This window comes from Carassius gibelio, chromosome B19 (assembly GCF_023724105.1).
Source record: "Carassius gibelio isolate Cgi1373 ecotype wild population from Czech Republic chromosome B19, carGib1.2-hapl.c, whole genome shotgun sequence".
NCBI classification, from domain to species: Eukaryota; Metazoa; Chordata; class Actinopteri; order Cypriniformes; family Cyprinidae; genus Carassius; species Carassius gibelio.
Window position 1 is genome coordinate 2,631,313 of NC_068414.1, and position 20,001 is coordinate 2,651,313.

The 20,001-nt window shown below is 47.0% G+C and overlaps 18 non-coding genes across 18 annotated transcripts; all 18 read right to left on the bottom strand.

Annotated features, from left to right (window-relative positions):
- Window positions 1-296: 296 nt before the first annotated feature.
- On the bottom strand, window positions 297-367 carry trnag-gcc (transfer RNA glycine (anticodon GCC)). The gene has a single exon. It is a non-coding gene; the product is annotated as a tRNA-Gly (tRNA).
- A 1,683-nt stretch (window positions 368-2,050) lies between these two features.
- On the bottom strand, window positions 2,051-2,121 carry trnag-gcc (transfer RNA glycine (anticodon GCC)). Its single transcript has one exon. It is a non-coding gene; the product is annotated as a tRNA-Gly (tRNA).
- An 806-nt stretch (window positions 2,122-2,927) lies between these two features.
- trnag-gcc (transfer RNA glycine (anticodon GCC)) lies at window positions 2,928-2,998 on the bottom strand. Its single transcript has one exon. It is a non-coding gene; the product is annotated as a tRNA-Gly (tRNA).
- Window positions 2,999-3,806: 808 nt separating this feature from the next.
- On the bottom strand, window positions 3,807-3,877 carry trnag-gcc (transfer RNA glycine (anticodon GCC)). The gene has a single exon. It is a non-coding gene; the product is annotated as a tRNA-Gly (tRNA).
- Window positions 3,878-4,683: 806 nt separating this feature from the next.
- Window positions 4,684-4,754, bottom strand: trnag-gcc (transfer RNA glycine (anticodon GCC)). Its single transcript has one exon. It is a non-coding gene; the product is annotated as a tRNA-Gly (tRNA).
- An 806-nt stretch (window positions 4,755-5,560) lies between these two features.
- On the bottom strand, window positions 5,561-5,631 carry trnag-gcc (transfer RNA glycine (anticodon GCC)). Its single transcript has one exon. It is a non-coding gene; the product is annotated as a tRNA-Gly (tRNA).
- An 806-nt stretch (window positions 5,632-6,437) lies between these two features.
- Window positions 6,438-6,508, bottom strand: trnag-gcc (transfer RNA glycine (anticodon GCC)). The gene has a single exon. It is a non-coding gene; the product is annotated as a tRNA-Gly (tRNA).
- Window positions 6,509-7,314: 806 nt separating this feature from the next.
- Window positions 7,315-7,385, bottom strand: trnag-gcc (transfer RNA glycine (anticodon GCC)). The gene has a single exon. It is a non-coding gene; the product is annotated as a tRNA-Gly (tRNA).
- Window positions 7,386-9,945: 2,560 nt separating this feature from the next.
- Window positions 9,946-10,016, bottom strand: trnag-gcc (transfer RNA glycine (anticodon GCC)). The gene has a single exon. It is a non-coding gene; the product is annotated as a tRNA-Gly (tRNA).
- An 806-nt stretch (window positions 10,017-10,822) lies between these two features.
- Window positions 10,823-10,893, bottom strand: trnag-gcc (transfer RNA glycine (anticodon GCC)). The gene has a single exon. It is a non-coding gene; the product is annotated as a tRNA-Gly (tRNA).
- An 806-nt stretch (window positions 10,894-11,699) lies between these two features.
- trnag-gcc (transfer RNA glycine (anticodon GCC)) lies at window positions 11,700-11,770 on the bottom strand. Its single transcript has one exon. It is a non-coding gene; the product is annotated as a tRNA-Gly (tRNA).
- An 806-nt stretch (window positions 11,771-12,576) lies between these two features.
- trnag-gcc (transfer RNA glycine (anticodon GCC)) lies at window positions 12,577-12,647 on the bottom strand. The gene has a single exon. It is a non-coding gene; the product is annotated as a tRNA-Gly (tRNA).
- An 808-nt stretch (window positions 12,648-13,455) lies between these two features.
- trnag-gcc (transfer RNA glycine (anticodon GCC)) lies at window positions 13,456-13,526 on the bottom strand. Its single transcript has one exon. It is a non-coding gene; the product is annotated as a tRNA-Gly (tRNA).
- Window positions 13,527-15,209: 1,683 nt separating this feature from the next.
- Window positions 15,210-15,280, bottom strand: trnag-gcc (transfer RNA glycine (anticodon GCC)). Its single transcript has one exon. It is a non-coding gene; the product is annotated as a tRNA-Gly (tRNA).
- Window positions 15,281-16,086: 806 nt separating this feature from the next.
- Window positions 16,087-16,157, bottom strand: trnag-gcc (transfer RNA glycine (anticodon GCC)). The gene has a single exon. It is a non-coding gene; the product is annotated as a tRNA-Gly (tRNA).
- An 806-nt stretch (window positions 16,158-16,963) lies between these two features.
- trnag-gcc (transfer RNA glycine (anticodon GCC)) lies at window positions 16,964-17,034 on the bottom strand. The gene has a single exon. It is a non-coding gene; the product is annotated as a tRNA-Gly (tRNA).
- A 1,683-nt stretch (window positions 17,035-18,717) lies between these two features.
- trnag-gcc (transfer RNA glycine (anticodon GCC)) lies at window positions 18,718-18,788 on the bottom strand. The gene has a single exon. It is a non-coding gene; the product is annotated as a tRNA-Gly (tRNA).
- Window positions 18,789-19,594: 806 nt separating this feature from the next.
- Window positions 19,595-19,665, bottom strand: trnag-gcc (transfer RNA glycine (anticodon GCC)). Its single transcript has one exon. It is a non-coding gene; the product is annotated as a tRNA-Gly (tRNA).
- Between the last annotated feature and the right edge of the window lie 336 nt (window positions 19,666-20,001).

Consider the following 20,001-nt stretch of genomic DNA (forward strand, 5'->3'; position numbering starts at 1 on the left):
AGTTTTTCACAGGTGCATGAGCCATAATTGCTTGTACTTCGTTGAACAAGCATGGAAAAGCATTGTCTAGAGTGCTTCCACTAGTTCCCTGTAAAACACTGATAAGTTGCCCACTTCTAAAGTAGCAAGATACACTGCTTTGCTTCTGCTGGGAATCGAACCTGGGTCTCCTGCGCGGGAAACAACAACTCTGACATTCAGCCACCAGTGAGAGAAGCTGCGCTGTGTTCGTGGCTCTGGGGACAGCTGCCGCTTATGAGGAACGACTAACATGGCCTTAAAAACACGACCTCTGCTGCATTGGCCGGGAATCGGACCCGGGTCTCCCGCGTGGCAGGCGAGAATTCTACCACTGAACCACCAATGCTCTATTTCTGCAAGAATTCTACGAATTTATGTGGAAAATGCATCTCTTCAACTGGGTAATATCGACCAATGCTAAAGCTGAACAACTGACAGACAAACTGATCAAGTTCCATGGGTATTTGATGAACTGATATGAGCAAAAGTGTCTCTGAGCAAAGGGGAGTGGGGGAGGTCAATATCAAAAGTGAGAGGCGTTAACTTCTGTGGCCACCAGCTCCCTTAAGAACCACAGGGCACCTCAGCCTCCTGGACTGCACCAGATTTGTCAGTTCTTGCTGGGAGTCATTACCCTGCTCTTCCAACAAGCCACTGTCCAACTGTGACCTTGTAGCGCTGTCTTGGGGATCTTACATTACTTACCTTGCAGTTTATTCCACTTTCATGCAGGTCAGCATTGACCCTGGACATTTTTCTTCTGGTGTTTTTTAGAGACAACAAACAGGTCAGTTTACTCTCATTGGTTTCTTTAAGCATGACCTTTCTTGCCTGCAGCCTTTTTATTGCCTTCAGGAGTTTTTCACAGGTGCATGAGCCATAATTGCTTGTACTTCGTTGAACAAGCATGGAAAAGCATTGTCTAGAGTGCTTCCACTAGTTCCCTGTAAAACACTGATAAGTTGCCCACTTCTAAAGTAGCAAGATACACTGCTTTGCTTCTGCTGGGAATTGAACCTGGGTCTCCTGCGCGGGAAACAACAACTCTGACATTCAGCCACCAGTGAGAGAAGCTGCGCTGTGTTCGTGGCTCTGGGGACAGCTGCCGCTTATGAGGAACGACTAACATGGCCTTAAAAACACGACCTCTGCTGCATTGGCCGGGAATCGGACCCGGGTCTGCCGCGTGGCAGGCGAGAATTCTACCACTGAACCACCAATGCTCTATTTCTGCAAGAATTCTACGAATTTATGTGGAAAATGCATCTCTTCAACTGGGTAATATCGACCAATGCTAAAGCTGAACAACTGACAGACAAACTGATCAAGTTCCATGGGTATTTGATGAACTGATATGAGCAAAAGTGTCTCTGAGCAAAGGGGAGTGGGGGAGGTCAATATCAAAAGTGAGAGGCGTTAACTTCTGTGGCCACCAGCTCCCTTAAGAACCACAGGGCACCTCAGCCTCCTGGACTGCACCAGATTTGTCAGTTCTTGCTGGGAGTCATTACCCTGCTCTTCCAACAAGCCACTGTCCAACTGTGACCTTGTAGCGCTGTCTTGGGGATCTTACATTACTTACCTTGCAGTTTATTCCACTTTCATGCAGGTCAGCATTGACCCTGGACATTTTTCTTCTGGTGTTTTTTAGAGACAACAAACAGGTCAGTTTACTCTCATTGGTTTCTTTAAGCATGACCTTTCTTGCCTGCAGCCTTTTTATTGCCTTCAGGAGTTTTTCACAGGTGCATGAGCCATAATTGCTTGTACTTCGTTGAACAAGCATGGAAAAGCATTGTCTAGAGTGCTTCCACTAGTTCCCTGTAAAACACTGATAAGTTGCCCACTTCTAAAGTAGCAAGATGCACTGCTTTGCTTCTGCTGGGAATTGAACCTGGGTCTCCTGCGCGGGAAACAACAACTCTGACATTCAGCCACCAGTGAGAGAAGCTGCGCTGTGTTCGTGGCTCTGGGGACAGCTGCCGCTTATGAGGAACGACTAACATGGCCTTAAAAACACGACCTCTGCTGCATTGGCCGGGAATCGGACCCGGGTCTCCCGCGTGGCAGGCGAGAATTCTACCACTGAACCACCAATGCTCTATTTCTGCAAGAATTCTACGAATTTATGTGGAAAATGCATCTCTTCAACTGGGTAATATCGACCAATGCTAAAGCTGAACAACTGACAGACAAACTGATCAAGTTCCATGGGTATTTGATGAACTGATATGAGCAAAAGTGTCTCTGAGCAAAGGGGAGTGGGGGAGGTCAATATCAAAAGTGAGAGGCGTTAACTTCTGTGGCCACCAGCTCCCTTAAGAACCACAGGGCACCTCAGCCTCCTGGACTGCACCAGATTTGTCAGTTCTTGCTGGGAGTCATTACCCTGCTCTTCCAACAAGCCACTGTCCAACTGTGACCTTGTAGCGCTGTCTTGGGGATCTTACATTACTTACCTTGCAGTTTATTCCACTTTCATGCAGGTCAGCATTGACCCTGGACATTTTTCTTCTGGTGTTTTTTAGAGACAACAAACAGGTCAGTTTACTCTCATTGGTTTCTTTAAGCATGACCTTTCTTGCCTGCAGCCTTTTTATTGCCTTCAGGAGTTTTTCACAGGTGCATGAGCCATAATTGCTTGTACTTCGTTGAACAAGCATGGAAAAGCATTGTCTAGAGTGCTTCCACTAGTTCCCTGTAAAACACTGATAAGTTGCCCACTTCTAAAGTAGCAAGATACACTGCTTTGCTTCTGCTGGGAATCGAACCTGGGTCTCCTGCGCGGGAAACAACAACTCTGACATTCAGCCACCAGTGAGAGAAGCTGCGCTGTGCTCGTGGCTCTGGGGACAGCTGCCGCTTATGAGGAACGACTAACATGGCCTTAAAAACACGACCTCTGCTGCATTGGCCGGGAATCGGACCCGGGTCTCCCGCGTGGCAGGCGAGAATTCTACCACTGAACCACCAATGCTCTATTTCTGCATGAATTCTACGAATTTATGTGGAAAATGCATCTCTTCAACTGGGTAATATCGACCAATGCTAAAGCTGAACAACTGACAGACAAACTGATCAAGTTCCATGGGTATTTGATGAACTGATATGAGCAAAAGTGTCTCTGAGCAAAGGGGAGTGGGGGAGGTCAATATCAAAAGTGAGAGGCGTTAACTTCTGTGGCCACCAGCTCCCTTAAGAACCACAGGGCACCTCAGCCTCCTGGACTGCACCAGATTTGTCAGTTCTTGCTGGGAGTCATTACCCTGCTCTTCCAACAAGACACTGTCCAACTGTGACCTTGTAGCGCTGTCTTGGGGATCTTACATTACTTACCTTGCAGTTTATTCCACTTTCATGCAGATCAGCATTGACCCCCTGGACATTTTTCTTCTGGTGTTTTTTAGAGACAACAAACAGGTCAGTTTACTCTCATTGGTTTCTTTAAGCCTGACCTTTCTTGCCTGCAGCCTTTTTATTGCCTTCAGGAGTTTTTCACAGGTGCATGAGCCATAATTGCTTGTACTTCGTTGAACAAGCATGGAAAAGCATTGTCTAGAGTGCTTCCACTAGTTCCCTGTAAAACACTGATAAGTTGCCCACTTCTAAAGTAGCAAGATACACTGCCTAGCTTTTGCTGGGAATAGAACCTGGGTCTCCTGCGCGGGAAACAACAACTCTGACATTCAACCACCAGTGAGTGAAGCTGCGCTGTGCTCGTGGCTCTGGGGACAGCTGCCGTTTATGAAGAACGACTAACATGGCCTTAAAAACACGACCTTTGCTGCATTGGCCGGGAATCGGACCCGGGTCTCCCGCGTGGCAGGCGAGAATTCTACCACTGAACCACCAATGCTCTATTTCTGCAAGAATTCTACGAATTTATGTGGAAAATGCATCTCTTCAACTGGGTAATATCGACCAATGCTAAAGCTGAACAACTGACAGACAAACTGATCAAGTTCCATGGGTATTTGATGAACTGATATGAGCAAAAGTGTCTCTGAGCAAAGGGGAGTGGGGGAGGTCAATATCAAAAGTGAGAGGCGTTAACTTCTGTGGCCACCAGCTCCCTTAAGAACCACAGGGCACCTCAGCCTCCTGGACTGCACCAGATTTGTCAGTTCTTGCTGGGAGTCATTACCCTGCTCTTCCAACAAGCCACTGTCCAACTGTGACCTTGTAGCGCTGTCTTGGGGATCTTACATTACTTACCTTGCAGTTTATTCCACTTTCATGCAGGTCAGCATTGACCCTGGACATTTTTCTTCTGGTGTTTTTTAGAGACAACAAACAGGTCAGTTTACTCTCATTGGTTTCTTTAAGCATGACCTTTCTTGCCTGCAGCCTTTTTATTGCCTTCAGGAGTTTTTCACAGGTGCATGAGCCATAATTGCTTGTACTTCGTTGAACAAGCATGGAAAAGCATTGTCTAGAGTGCTTCCACTAGTTCCCTGTAAAACACTGATAAGTTGCCCACTTCTAAAGTAGCAAGATACACTGCTTTGCTTCTGCTGGGAATCGAACCTGGGTCTCCTGCGCGGGAAACAACAACTCTGACATTCAGCCACCAGTGAGAGAAGCTGCGCTGTGTTCGTGGCTCTGGGGACAGCTGCCGCTTATGAGGAACGACTAACATGGCCTTAAAAACACGACCTCTGCTGCATTGGCCGGGAATCGGACCCGGGTCTCCCGCGTGGCAGGCGAGAATTCTACCACTGAACCACCAATGCTCTATTTCTGCAAGAATTCTACGAATTTATGTGGAAAATGCATCTCTTCAACTGGGTAATATCGACCAATGCTAAAGCTGAACAACTGACAGACAAACTGATCAAGTTCCATGGGTATTTGATGAACTGATATGAGCAAAAGTGTCTCTGAGCAAAGGGGAGTGGGGGAGGTCAATATCAAAAGTGAGAGGCGTTAACTTCTGTGGCCACCAGCTCCCTTAAGAACCACAGGGCACCTCAGCCTCCTGGACTGCACCAGATTTGTCAGTTCTTGCTGGGAGTCATTACCCTGCTCTTCCAACAAGCCACTGTCCAACTGTGACCTTGTAGCGCTGTCTTGGGGATCTTACATTACTTACCTTGCAGTTTATTCCACTTTCATGCAGGTCAGCATTGACCCTGGACATTTTTCTTCTGGTGTTTTTTAGAGACAACAAACAGGTCAGTTTACTCTCATTGGTTTCTTTAAGCATGACCTTTCTTGCCTGCAGCCTTTTTATTGCCTTCAGGAGTTTTTCACAGGTGCATGAGCCATAATTGCTTGTACTTCGTTGAACAAGCATGGAAAAGCATTGTCTAGAGTGCTTCCACTAGTTCCCTGTAAAACACTGATAAGTTGCCCACTTCTAAAGTAGCAAGATACACTGCATTGCTTCTGCTGGGAATTGAACCTGGGTCTCCTGCGCGGGAAACAACAACTCTGACATTCAGCCACCAGTGAGAGAAGCTGCGCTGTGTTCGTGGGTCTGGGGACAGCTGCCGCTTATGAGGAACGACTAACATGGCCTTAAAAACACGACCTCTGCTGCATTGGCCGGGAATCGGACCCGGGTCTCCCGCGTGGCAGGCGAGAATTCTACCACTGAACCACCAATGCTCTATTTCTGCAAGAATTCTACGAATTTATGTCGAAAATGCATCTCTTCAACTGGGTAATATCGACCAATGCTAAAGCTGAACAACTGACAGACAAACTGATCAAGTTCCATGGGTATTTGATGAACTGATATGAGCAAAAGTGTCTCTGAGCAAAGGGGAGTGGGGGAGGTCAATATCAAAAGTGAGAGGCGTTAACTTCTGTGGCCACCAGCTCCCTTAAGAACCACAGGGCACCTCAGCCTCCTGGACTGCACCAGATTTGTCAGTTCTTGCTGGGAGTCATTACCCTGCTCTTCCAACAAGCCACTGTCCAACTGTGACCTTGTAGCGCTGTCTTGGGGATCTTACATTACTTACCTTGCAGTTTATTCCACTTTCATGCAGGTCAGCATTGACCCTGGACATTTTTCTTCTGGTGTTTTTTAGAGACAACAAACAGGTCAGTTTACTCTCATTGGTTTCTTTAAGCCTGACCTTTCTTGCCTGCAGCCTTTTTATTGCCTTCAGGAGTTTTTCACAGGTGCATGAGCCATAATTGCTTGTACTTCGTTGAACAAGCATGGAAAAGCATTGTCTAGAGTGCTTCCACTAGTTCCCTGTAAAACACTGATAAGTTGCCCACTTCTAAAGTAGCAAGATACACTGCTTAGCTTTTGCTGGGAATAGAACCTGGGTCTCCTGCGCGGGAAACAACAACTCTGACATTCAACCACCAGTGAGTGAAGCTGCGCTGTGCTCGTGGCTCTGGGGACAGCTGCCGCTTATGAAGAACGACTAACATGGCCTTAAAAACACGACCTTTGCTGCATTGGCCGGGAATCGGACCCGGGTCTCCCGCGTGGCAGGCGAGAATTCTACCACTGAACCACCAATGCTCTATTTCTGCAAGAATTCTACGAATTTATGTGGAAAATGCATCTCTTCAACTGGGTAATATCGACCAATGCTAAAGCTGAACAACTGACAGACAAACTGATCAAGTTCCATGGGTATTTGATGAACTGATATGAGCAAAAGTGTCTCTGAGCAAAGGGGAGTGGGGGAGGTCAATATCAAAAGTGAGAGGCGTTAACTTCTGTGGCCACCAGCTCCCTTAAGAACCACAGGGCACCTCAGCCTCCTGGACTGCACCAGATTTGTCAGTTCTTGCTGGGAGTCATTACCCTGCTCTTCCAACAAGCCACTGTCCAACTGTGACCTTGTAGCGCTGTCTTGGGGATCTTACATTACTTACCTTGCAGTTTATTCCACTTTCATGCAGGTCAGCATTGACCCTGGACATTTTTCTTCTGGTGTTTTTTAGAGACAACAAACAGGTCAGTTTACTCTCATTGGTTTCTTTAAGCATGACCTTTCTTGCCTGCAGCCTTTTTATTGCCTTCAGGAGTTTTTCACAGGTGCATGAGCCATAATTGCTTGTACTTCGTTGAACAAGCATGGAAAAGCATTGTCTAGAGTGCTTCCACTAGTTCCCTGTAAAACACTGATAAGTTGCCCACTTCTAAAGTAGCAAGATACACTGCTTTGCTTCTGCTGGGAATTGAACCTGGGTCTCCTGCGCGGGAAACAACAACTCTGACATTCAGCCACCAGTGAGAGAAGCTGCGCTGTGTTCGTGGGTCTGGGGACAGCTGCCGCTTATGAGGAACGACTAACATGGCCTTAAAAACACGACCTCTGCTGCATTGGCCGGGAATCGGACCCGGGTCTCCCGCGTGGCAGGCGAGAATTCTACCACTGAACCACCAATGCTCTATTTCTGCAAGAATTCTACGAATTTATGTGGAAAATGCATCTCTTCAACTGGGTAATATCGACCAATGCTAAAGCTGAACAACTGACAGACAAACTGATCAAGTTCCATGGGTATTTGATGAACTGATATGAGCAAAAGTGTCTCTGAGCAAAGGGGAGTGGGGGAGGTCAATATCAAAAGTGAGAGGCGTTAACTTCTGTGGCCACCAGCTCCCTTAAGAACCACAGGGCACCTCAGCCTCCTGGACTGCACCAGATTTGTCAGTTCTTGCTGGGAGTCATTACCCTGCTCTTCCAACAAGCCACTGTCCAACTGTGACCTTGTAGCGCTGTCTTGGGGATCTTACATTACTTACCTTGCAGTTTATTCCACTTTCATGCAGGTCAGCATTGACCCTGGACATTTTTCTTCTGGTGTTTTTTAGAGACAACAAACAGGTCAGTTTACTCTCATTGGTTTCTTTAAGCATGACCTTTCTTGCCTGCAGCCTTTTTATTGCCTTCAGGAGTTTTTCACAGGTGCATGAGCCATAATTGCTTGTACTTCGTTGAACAAGCATGGAAAAGCATTGTCTAGAGTGCTTCCACTAGTTCCCTGTAAAACACTGATAAGTTGCCCACTTCTAAAGTAGCAAGATACACTGCTTTGCTTCTGCTGGGAATTGAACCTGGGTCTCCTGCGCGGGAAACAACAACTCTGACATTCAGCCACCAGTGAGAGAAGCTGCGCTGTGTTCGTGGCTCTGGGGACAGCTGCCGCTTATGAGGAACGACTAACATGGCCTTAAAAACACGACCTCTGCTGCATTGGCCGGGAATCGGACCCGGGTCTGCCGCGTGGCAGGCGAGAATTCTACCACTGAACCACCAATGCTCTATTTCTGCAAGAATTCTACGAATTTATGTGGAAAATGCATCTCTTCAACTGGGTAATATCGACCAATGCTAAAGCTGAACAACTGACAGACAAACTGATCAAGTTCCATGGGTATTTGATGAACTGATATGAGCAAAAGTGTCTCTGAGCAAAGGGGAGTGGGGGAGGTCAATATCAAAAGTGAGAGGCGTTAACTTCTGTGGCCACCAGCTCCCTTAAGAACCACAGGGCACCTCAGCCTCCTGGACTGCACCAGATTTGTCAGTTCTTGCTGGGAGTCATTACCCTGCTCTTCCAACAAGCCACTGTCCAACTGTGACCTTGTAGCGCTGTCTTGGGGATCTTACATTACTTACCTTGCAGTTTATTCCACTTTCATGCAGGTCAGCATTGACCCTGGACATTTTTCTTCTGGTGTTTTTTAGAGACAACAAACAGGTCAGTTTACTCTCATTGGTTTCTTTAAGCATGACCTTTCTTGCCTGCAGCCTTTTTATTGCCTTCAGGAGTTTTTCACAGGTGCATGAGCCATAATTGCTTGTACTTCGTTGAACAAGCATGGAAAAGCATTGTCTAGAGTGCTTCCACTAGTTCCCTGTAAAACACTGATAAGTTGCCCACTTCTAAAGTAGCAAGATACACTGCTTTGCTTCTGCTGGGAATTGAACCTGGGTCTCCTGCGTGGGAAACAACAACTCTGACATTCAGCCACCAGTGAGAGAAGCTGCGCTGTGCTCGTGGCTCTGGGGACAGCTGCCGCTTATGAGGAACGACTAACATGGCCTTAAAAACACAACCTCTGCTGCATTGGCCAGGAATCGGACCCGGGTCTCCCGCGTGGCAGGCGAGAATTCTACCACTGAACCACCAATGCTCTATTTCTGCAAGAATTCTACGAATTTATGTGAAAAATGCATCTCTTCAACTGGGTAATATCGACCAATGCTAAAGCTGAACAACTGACAGACAAACTGATCAAGTTGCATGGGTATTTGATGAACTGATATGAGCAAAAGTGTCTCTGAGCAAAGGGGAGTGGGGGAGGTCAATATCAAAAGTGAGAGGCGTTAACTTCTGTGGCCACCAGCTCCCTTAAGAACCACAGGGCACCTCAGCCTCCTGGACTGCACCAGATTTGTCAGTTCTTGCTGGGAGTCATTACCCTGCTCTTCCAACAAGCCACTGTCCAACTGTGACCTTGTACCGCTGTCTTGGGGATCTTACATTACTTACCTTGCAGTTTATTCCACTTTCATGCAGGTCAGCATTGACCCTGGACATTTTTCTTCTGGTGTTTTTTAGAGACAACAAACAGGTCAGTTTACTCTCATTGGTTTCTTTAAGCATGACCTTTCTTGCCTGCAGCCTTTTTATTGCCTTCAGGAGTTTTTCACAGGTGCATGAGCCATAATTGCTTGTACTTCGTTGAACAAGCATGGAAAAGCATTGTCTAGAGTGCTTCCACTAGTTCCCTGTAAAACACTGATAAGTTGCCCACTTCTAAAGTAGCAAGATACACTGCTTTGCTTCTGCTAGGAATTGAACCTGGGTCTCCTGCGCGGGAAACAACAACTCTGACATTCAGCCACCAGTGAGAGAAGCTGCACTGTGCTCGTGGCTCTGGGGACAGCTGCCGCTTATGAGGAACGACTAACATGGCCTTAAAAACACGACCTCTGCTGCATTGGCCGGGAATCGGACCCGGGTCTCCCGCGTGGCAGGCGAGAATTCTACCACTGAACCACCAATGCTCTATTTTTGCCTGAATTCTACGAATTTATGTAGAAAATGCATCTCTTCAACTGGGTAATATCGACCAATGCTAAAGCTGAACAACTGACAGACAAACTGATCAAGTTCCATGGGTATTTGATGAACTGATATGAGCAAAAGTGTCTCTGAGCAAAGGGGAGTGGGGGAGGTCAATATCAAAAGTGAGAGGCGTTAACTTCTGTGGCCACCAGCTCCCTTAAGAACCACAGGGCACCTCAGCCTCCTGGACTGCACCAGATTTGTCAGTTCTTGCTGGGAGTCATTACCCTGCTCTTCCAACAAGCCACTGTCCAACTGTGACCTTGTAGCGCTGTCTTGGGGATCTTACATTACTTACCTTGCAGTTTATTCCACTTTCATGCAGGTCAGCATTGACCCTGGACATTTTTCTTCTGGTGTTTTTTAGAGACAACAAACAGGTCAGTTTACTCTCATTGGTTTCTTTAAGCATGACCTTTCTTGCCTGCAGCCTTTTTATTGCCTTCAGGAGTTTTTCACAGGTGCATGAGCCATAATTGCTTGTACTTCGTTGAACAAGCATGGAAAAGCATTGTCTAGAGTGCTTCCACTAGTTCCCTGTAAAACACTGATAAGTTGCCCACTTCTAAAGTAGCAAGATACACTGCTTTGCTTCTGCTGGGAATTGAACCTGGGTCTCCTGCGCGGGAAACAACAACTCTGACATTCAGCCACCAGTGAGAGAAGCTGCGCTGTGTTCGTGGCTCTGGGGACAGCTGCCGCTTATGAGGAACGACTAACATGGACTTAAAAACACGACCTCTGCTGCATTGGCCGGGAATCGGACCCGGGTCTCCCGCGTGGCAGGCGAGAATTCTACCACTGAACCACCAATGCTCTATTTCTGCAAGAATTCTACGAATTTATGTCGAAAATGCATCTCTTCAACTGGGTAATATCGACCAATGCTAAAGCTGAACAACTGACAGACAAACTGATCAAGTTCCATGGGTATTTGATGAACTGATATGAGCAAAAGTGTCTCTGAGCAAAGGGGAGTGGGGGAGGTCAATATCAAAAGTGAGAAGCGTTAACTTCTGTGGCCACCAGCTCCCTTAAGAACCACAGGGCACCTCAGCCTCCTGGACTGCACCAGATTTGTCAGTTCTTGCTGGGAGTCATTACCCTGCTCTTCCAACAAGCCACTGTCCAACTGTGACCTTGTAGCGCTGTCTTGGGGATCTTACATTACTTACCTTGCAGTTTATTCCACTTTCATGCAGGTCAGCATTGACCCTGGACATTTTTCTTCTGGTGTTTTTTAGAGACAACAAACAGGTCAGTTTACTCTCATTGGTTTCTTTAAGCATGACCTTTCTTGCCTGCAGCCTTTTTATTGCCTTCAGGAGTTTTTCACAGGTGCATGAGCCATAATTGCTTGTACTTCGTTGAACAAGCATGGAAAAGCATTGTCTAGAGTGCTTCCACTAGTTCCCTGTAAAACACTGATAAGTTGCCCACTTCTAAAGTAGCAAGATACACTGCTTTGCTTCTGCTGGGAATTGAACCTGGGTCTCCTGCGCGGGAAACAACAACTCTGACATTCAGCCACCAGTGAGAGAAGCTGCGCTGTGTTCGTGGCTCTGGGGACAGCTGCCGCTTATGAGGAACGACTAACATGGCCTTAAAAACACGACCTCTGCTGCATTGGCCGGGAATCGGACCCGGGTCTCCCGCGTGGCAGGCGAGAATTCTACCACTGAACCACCAATGCTCTATTTCTGCGAGAATTCTACGAATTTATGTCGAAAATGCATCTCTTCAACTGGGTAATATCGACCAATGCTAAAGCTGAACAACTGACAGACAAACTGATCAAGTTCCATGGGTATTTGATGAACTGATATGAGCAAAAGTGTCTCTGAGCAAAGGGGAGTGGGGGAGGTCAATATCAAAAGTGAGAGGCGTTAACTTCTGTGGCCACCAGCTCCCTTAAGAACCACAGGGCACCTCAGCCTCCTGGACTGCACCAGATTTGTCAGTTCTTGCTGGGAGTCATTACCCTGCTCTTCCAACAAGCCACTGTCCAACTGTGACCTTGTAGCGCTGTCTTGGGGATCTTACATTACTTACCTTGCAGTTTATTCCACTTTCATGCAGGTCAGCATTGACCCTGGACATTTTTCTTCTGGTGTTTTTTAGAGACAACAAACAGGTCAGTTTACTCTCATTGGTTTCTTTAAGCATGACCTTTCTTGCCTGCAGCCTTTTTATTGCCTTCAGGAGTTTTTCACAGGTGCATGAGCCATAATTGCTTGTACTTCGTTGAACAAGCATGGAAAAGCATTGTCTAGAGTGCTTCCACTAGTTCCCTGTAAAACACTGATAAGTTGCCCACTTCTAAAGTAGCAAGATACACTGCTTTGCTTCTGCTGGGAATCGAACCTGGGTCTCCTGCGCGGGAAACAACAACTCTGACATTCAGCCACCAGTGAGAGAAGCTGCGCTGTGCTCGTGGCTCTGGGGACAGCTGCCGCTTATGAGGAACGACTAACATGGCCTTAAAAACACGACCTCTGCTGCATTGGCCGGGAATCGGACCCGGGTCTCCCGCGTGGCAGGCGAGAATTCTACCACTGAACCACCAATGCTCTATTTCTGCATGAATTCTACGAATTTATGTGGAAAATGCATCTCTTCAACTGGGTAATATCGACCAATGCTAAAGCTGAACAACTGACAGACAAACTGATCAAGTTCCATGGGTATTTGATGAACTGATATGAGCAAAAGTGTCTCTGAGCAAAGGGGAGTGGGGGAGGTCAATATCAAAAGTGAGAGGCGTTAACTTCTGTGGCCACCAGCTCCCTTAAGAACCACAGGGCACCTCAGCCTCCTGGACTGCACCAGATTTGTCAGTTCTTGCTGGGAGTCATTACCCTGCTCTTCCAACAAGACACTGTCCAACTGTGACCTTGTAGCGCTGTCTTGGGGATCTTACATTACTTACCTTGCAGTTTATTCCACTTTCATGCAGATCAGCATTGACCCCCTGGACATTTTTCTTCTGGTGTTTTTTAGAGACAACAAACAGGTCAGTTTACTCTCATTGGTTTCTTTAAGCCTGACCTTTCTTGCCTGCAGCCTTTTTATTGCCTTCAGGAGTTTTTCACAGGTGCATGAGCCATAATTGCTTGTACTTCGTTGAACAAGCATGGAAAAGCATTGTCTAGAGTGCTTCCACTAGTTCCCTGTAAAACACTGATAAGTTGCCCACTTCTAAAGTAGCAAGATACACTGCTTAGCTTTTGCTGGGAATAGAACCTGGGTCTCCTGCGCGGGAAACAACAACTCTGACATTCAAACACCAGTGAGTGAAGCTGCGCTGTGCTCGTGGCTCTGGGGACAGCTGCCGCTTATGAAGAACGACTAACATGGCCTTAAAAACACGACCTTTGCTGCATTGGCCGGGAATCGGACCCGGGTCTCCCGCGTGGCAGGCGAGAATTCTACCACTGAACCACCAATGCTCTATTTCTGCAAGAATTCTACGAATTTATGTGGAAAATGCATCTCTCCAACTGGGTAATATCGACCAATGCTAAAGCTGAACAACTGACAGACAAACTGATCAAGTTCCATGGGTATTTGATGAACTGATATGAGCAAAAGTGTCTCTGAGCAAAGGGGAGTGGGGGAGGTCAATATCAAAAGTGAGAGGCGTTAACTTCTGTGGCCACCAGCTCCCTTAAGAACCACAGGGCACCTCAGCCTCCTGGACTGCACCAGATTTGTCAGTTCTTGCTGGGAGTCATTACCCTGCTCTTCCAACAAGCCACTGTCCAACTGTGACCTTGTAGCGCTGTCTTGGGGATCTTACATTACTTACCTTGCAGTTTATTCCACTTTCATGCAGGTCAGCATTGACCCTGGACATTTTTCTTCTGGTGTTTTTTAGAGACAACAAACAGGTCAGTTTACTCTCATTGGTTTCTTTAAGCATGACCTTTCTTGCCTGCAGCCTTTTTATTGCCTTCAGGAGTTTTTCACAGGTGCATGAGCCATAATTGCTTGTACTTCGTTGAACAAGCATGGAAAAGCATTGTCTAGAGTGCTTCCACTAGTTCCCTGTAAAACACTGATAAGTTGCCCACTTCTAAAGTAGCAAGATACACTGCTTTGCTTCTGCTGGGAATTGAACCTGGGTCTCCTGCGCGGGAAACAACAACTCTGACATTCAGCCACCAGTGAGAGAAGCTGCGCTGTGTTCGTGGCTCTGGGGACAGCTGCCGCTTATGAGGAACGACTAACATGGCCTTAAAAACACGACCTCTGCTGCATTGGCCGGGAATCGGACCCGGGTCTCCCGCGTGGCAGGTGAGAATTCTACCACTGAACCACCAATGCTCTATTTCTGCAAGAATTCTACGAATTTATGTGGAAAATGCATCTCTTCAACTGGGTAATATCGACCAATGCTAAAGCTGAACAACTGACAGACAAACTGATCAAGTTCCATGGGTATTTGATGAACTGATATGAGCAAAAGTGTCTCTGAGCAAAGGGGAGTGGGGGAGGTCAATATCAAAAGTGAGAGGCGTTAACTTCTGTGGCCACCAGCTCCCTTAAGAACCACAGGGCACCTCAGCCTCCTGGACTGCACCAGATTTGTCAGTTCTTGCTGGGAGTCATTACCCTGCTCTTCCAACAAGCCACTGTCCAACTGTGACCTTGTAGCGCTGTCTTGGGGATCTTACATTACTTACCTTGCAGTTTATTCCACTTTCATGCAGGTCAGCATTGACCCTGGACATTTTTCTTCTGGTGTTTTTTAGAGACAACAAACAGGTCAGTTTACTCTCATTGGTTTCTTTAAGCATGACCTTTCTTGCCTGCAGCCTTTTTATTGCCTTCAGGAGTTTTTCACAGGTGCATGAGCCATAATTGCTTGTACTTCGTTGAACAAGCATGGAAAAGCATTGTCTAGAGTGCTTCCACTAGTTCCCTGTAAAACACTGATAAGTTGCCCACTTCTAAAGTAGCAAGTTACACTGCTTTGCTTCTGCTGGGAATTGAACCTGGGTCTCCTGCGCGGGAAACAACAACTCTGACATTCAGCCACCAGTGAGAGAAGCTGCGCTGTGTTCGTGGCTCTGGGGACAGCTGCCGCTTATGAGGAACGACTAACATGGCCTTAAAAACACGACCTCTGCTGCATTGGCCGGGAATCGGACCCGGGTCTCCCGCGTGGCAGGCGAGAATTCTACCACTGAACCACCAATGCTCTATTTCTGCAAGAATTCTACGAATTTATGTGGAAAATGCATCTCTTCAACTGGGTAATATCGACCAATGCTAAAGCTGAACAACTGACAGACAAACTGATCAAGTTCCATGGGTATTTGATGAACTGATATGAGCAAAAGTGTCTCTGAGCAAAGGGGAGTGGGGGAGGTCAATATCAAAAGTGAGAGGCGTTAACTTCTGTGGCCACCAGCTCCCTTAAGAACCACAGGGCACCTCAGCCTCCTGGACTGCACCAGATTTGTCAGTTCTTGCTGGGAGTCATTACCCTGCTCTTCCAACAAGCCACTGTCCAACTGTGACCTTGTAGCGCTGTCTTGGGGATCTTACATTACTTACCTTGCAGTTTATTCCACTTTCATGCAGGTCAGCATTGACCCTGGACATTTTTCTTCTGGTGTTTTTTAGAGACAACAAACAGGTCAGTTTACTCTCATTGGTTTCTTTAAGCATGACCTTTCTTGCCTGCAGCCTTTTTATTGCCTTCAGGAGTTTTTCACAGGTGCATGAGCCATAATTGCTTGTACTTCGTTGAACAAGCATGGAAAAGCATTGTCTAGAGTGCTTCCACTAGTTCCCTGTAAAACACTGATAAGTTGCCCACTTCTAAAGTAGCAAGATACACTGCTTTGCTTCTGCTGGGAATCGAACCTGGGTCTCCTGCGCGGGAAACAACAACTCTGACATTCAGCCACCAGTGAGAGAAGCTGCGCTGTGCTCGTGGCTCTGGGGACAGCTGCCGCTTATGAGGAACGACTAACATGGCCTTAAAAACACGACCTCTGCTGCATTGGCCGGGAATCGGACCCGGGTCTCCCGCGTGGCAGGCGAGAATTCTACCACTGAACCACCAATGCTCTATTTCTGCAAGAATTCTACGAATTTATGTGGAAAATGCATCTCTTCAACTGGGTAATATCGACCAATGCTAAAGCTGAACAACTGACAGACAAACTGATCAAGTTCCATGGGTATTTGATGAACTGATATGAGCAAAAGTGTCTCTGAGCAAAGGGGAGTGGGGGAGGTCAATATCAAAAGTGAGAGGCGTTAACTTCTGTGGCCACCAGCTCCCTTAAGAACCACAGGGCACCTCAGCCTCCTGGACTGCACCAGATTTGTCAGTTCTTGCTGGGAGTCATTACCCTGCTCTTCCAACAAGCCACTGTCCAACTGTGACCTTGTAGCGCTGTCTTGGGGATCTTACATTACTTACCTTGCAGTTTATTCCACTTTCATGCAGGTCAGCATTGACCCTGGACATTTTTCTTCTGGTGTTTTTTAGAGACAACAAACAGGTCAGTTTACTCTCATTGGTTTCTTTAAGCATGACCTTTCTTGCCTGCAGCCTTTTTATTGCCTTCAGGAGTTTTTCACAGGTGCATGAGCCATAATTGCTTGTACTTCGTTGAACAAGCATGGAAAAGCATTGTCTAGAGTGCTTCCACTAGTTCCCTGTAAAACACTGATAAGTTGCCCACTTCTAAAGTAGCAAGATACACTGCTTTGCTTCTGCTGGGAATCGAACCTGGGTCTCCTGCGCGGGAAACAACAACTCTGACATTCAGCCACCAGTGAGAGAAGCTGCGCTGTGTTCGTGGCTCTGGGGACAGCTGCCGCTTATGAGGAACGACTAACATGGCCTTAAAAACACGACCTCTGCTGCATTGGCCGGGAATCGGACCCGGGTCTCCCGCGTGGCAGGCGAGAATTCTACCACTGAACCACCAATGCTCTATTTCTGCAAGAATTCTACGAATTTATGTGGAAAATGCATCTCTTCAACTGGGTAATATCGACCAATGCTAAAGCTGAACAACTGACAGACAAACTGATCAAGTTCCATGGGTATTTGATGAACTGATATGAGCAAAAGTGTCTCTGAGCAAAGGGGAGTGGGGGAGGTCAATATCAAAAGTGAGAGGCGTTAACTTCTGTGGCCACCAGCTCCCTTAAGAACCACAGGGCACCTCAGCCTCCTGGACTGCACCAGATTTGTCAGTTCTTGCTGGGAGTCATTACCCTGCTCTTCCAACAAGCCACTGTCCAACTGTGACCTTGTAGCGCTGTCTTGGGGATCTTACATTACTTACCTTGCAGTTTATTCCACTTTCATGCAGGTCAGCATTGACCCTGGACATTTTTCTTCTGGTGTTTTTTAGAGACAACAAACAGGTCAGTTTACTCTCATTGGTTTCTTTAAGCATGACCTTTCTTGCCTGCAGCCTTTTTATTGCCTTCAGGAGTTTTTCACAGGTGCATGAGCCATAATTGCTTGTACTTCGTTGAACAAGCATGGAAAAGCATTGTCTAGAGTGCTTCCACTAGTTCCCTGTAAAACACTGATAAGTTGCCCACTTCTAAAGTAGCAAGATACACTGCTTTGCTTCTGCTGGGAATTGAACCTGGGTCTCCTGCGCGGGAAACAACAACTCTGACATTCAGCCACCAGTGAGAGAAGCTGCGCTGTGTTCGTGGCTCTGGGGACAGCTGCCGCTTATGAGGAACGACTAACATGGCCTTAAAAACACGACCTCTGCTGCATTGGCCGGGAATCGGACCCGGGTCTGCCGCGTGGCAGGCGAGAATTCTACCACTGAACCACCAATGCTCTATTTCTGCAAGAATTCTACGAATTTATGTGGAAAATGCATCTCTTCAACTGGGTAATATCGACCAATGCTAAAGCTGAACAACTGACAGACAAACTGATCAAGTTCCATGGGTATTTGATGAACTGATATGAGCAAAAGTGTCTCTGAGCAAAGGGGAGTGGGGGAGGTCAATATCAAAAGTGAGAGGCGTTAACTTCTGTGGCCACCAGCTCCCTTAAGAACCACAGGGCACCTCAGCCTCCTGGACTGCACCAGATTTGTCAGTTCTTGCTGGGAGTCATTACCCTGCTATTCCAACAAGCCACTGTCCAACTGTGACCTTGTAGCGCTGTCTTGGGGATCTTACATTACTTACCTTGCAGTTTATTCCACTTTCATGCAGGTCAGCATTGACCCTGGACATTTTTCTTCTGGTGTTTTTTAGAGACAACAAACAGGTCAGTTTACTCTCATTGGTTTCTTTAAGCATGACCTTTCTTGCCTGCAGCCTTTTTATTGCCTTCAGGAGTTTTTCACAGGTGCATGAGCCATAATTTCTTGTACTTCGTTGAACAAGCATGGAAAAGCATTGTCTAGAGTGCTTCCACTAGTTCCCTGTAAAACACTGATAAGTTGCCCACTTCTAAAGTAGCAAGATACACTGCTTTGCTTCTGCTGGGAATCGAACCTGGGTCTCCTGCGCGGGAAACAACAACTCTGACATTCAGCCACCAGTGAGAGAAGCTGCGCTGTGCTCGTGGCTCTGGGGACAGCTGCCGCTTATGAGGAACGACTAACATGGCCTTAAAAACACAACCTCTGCTGCATTGGCCGGGAATCGGACCCGGGTCTCCCGCGTGGCAGGCGAGAATTCTACCACTGAACCACCAATGCTCTATTTCTGCAAGAATTCTACGAATTTATGTGGAAAATGCATCTCTTCAACTGGGTAATATCGACCAATGCTAAAGCTGAACAACTGACAGACAAACTGATCAAGTTCCATGGGTATTTGATGAACTGATATGAGCAAAAGTGTCTCTGAGCAAAGGGGAGTGGGGGAGGTCAATATCAAAAGTGAGAGGCGTTAACTTCTGTGGCCACCAGCTCCCTTAAGAACCACAGGGCACCTCAGCCTCCTGGACTGCACCAGATTTGTCAGTTCTTGCTGGGAGTCATTACCCTGCTCTTCCAACAAGCCACTGTCCAACTGTGACCTTGTAGCGCTGTCTTGGGGATCTTACATTACTTACCTTGCAGTTTATTCCACTTTCATGCAGGTCAGCATTGACCCTGGACATTTTTCTTCTGGTGTTTTTTAGAGACAACAAACAGGTCAGTTTACTCTCATTGGTTTCTTTAAGCATGACCTTTCTTGCCTGCAGCCTTTTTATTGCCTTCAGGAGTTTTTCACAGGTGCATGAGCCATAATTGCTTGTACTTCGTTGAACAAGCATGGAAAAGCATTGTCTAGAGTGCTTCCACTAGTTCCCTGTAAAACACTGATAAGTTGCCCACTTCTAAAGTAGCAAGATACACTGCTTTGCTTCTGCTGGGAATTGAACCTGGGTCTCCTGCGCGGGAAACAACAACTCTGACATTCAGCCACCAGTGAGAGAAGCTGCGCTGTGTTCGTGGCTCTGGGGACAGCTGCCGCTTATGAGGAACGACTAACATGGCCTTAAAAACACGACCTCTGCTGCATTGGCCGGGAATCGGACCCGGGTCTCCCGCGTGGCAGGCGAGAATTCTACCACTGAACCACCAATGCTCTATTTCTGCAAGAATTCTACGAATTTATGTGGAAAATGCATCTCTTCAACTGGGTAATATCGACCAATGCTAAAGCTGAACAACTGACAGACAAACTGATCAAGTTCCATGGGTATTTGATGAACTGATATGAGCAAAAGTGTCTCTGAGCAAAGGGGAGTGGGGGAGGTCAATATCAAAAGTGAGAGGCGTTAACTTCTGTGGCCACCAGCTCCCTTAAGAACCACAGGGCACCTCAGCCTCCTGGACTGCACCAGATTTGTCAGTTCTTGCTGGGAGTCATTACCCTGCTCTTCCAACAAGCCACTGTCCAACTGTGACCTTGTAGCGCTGT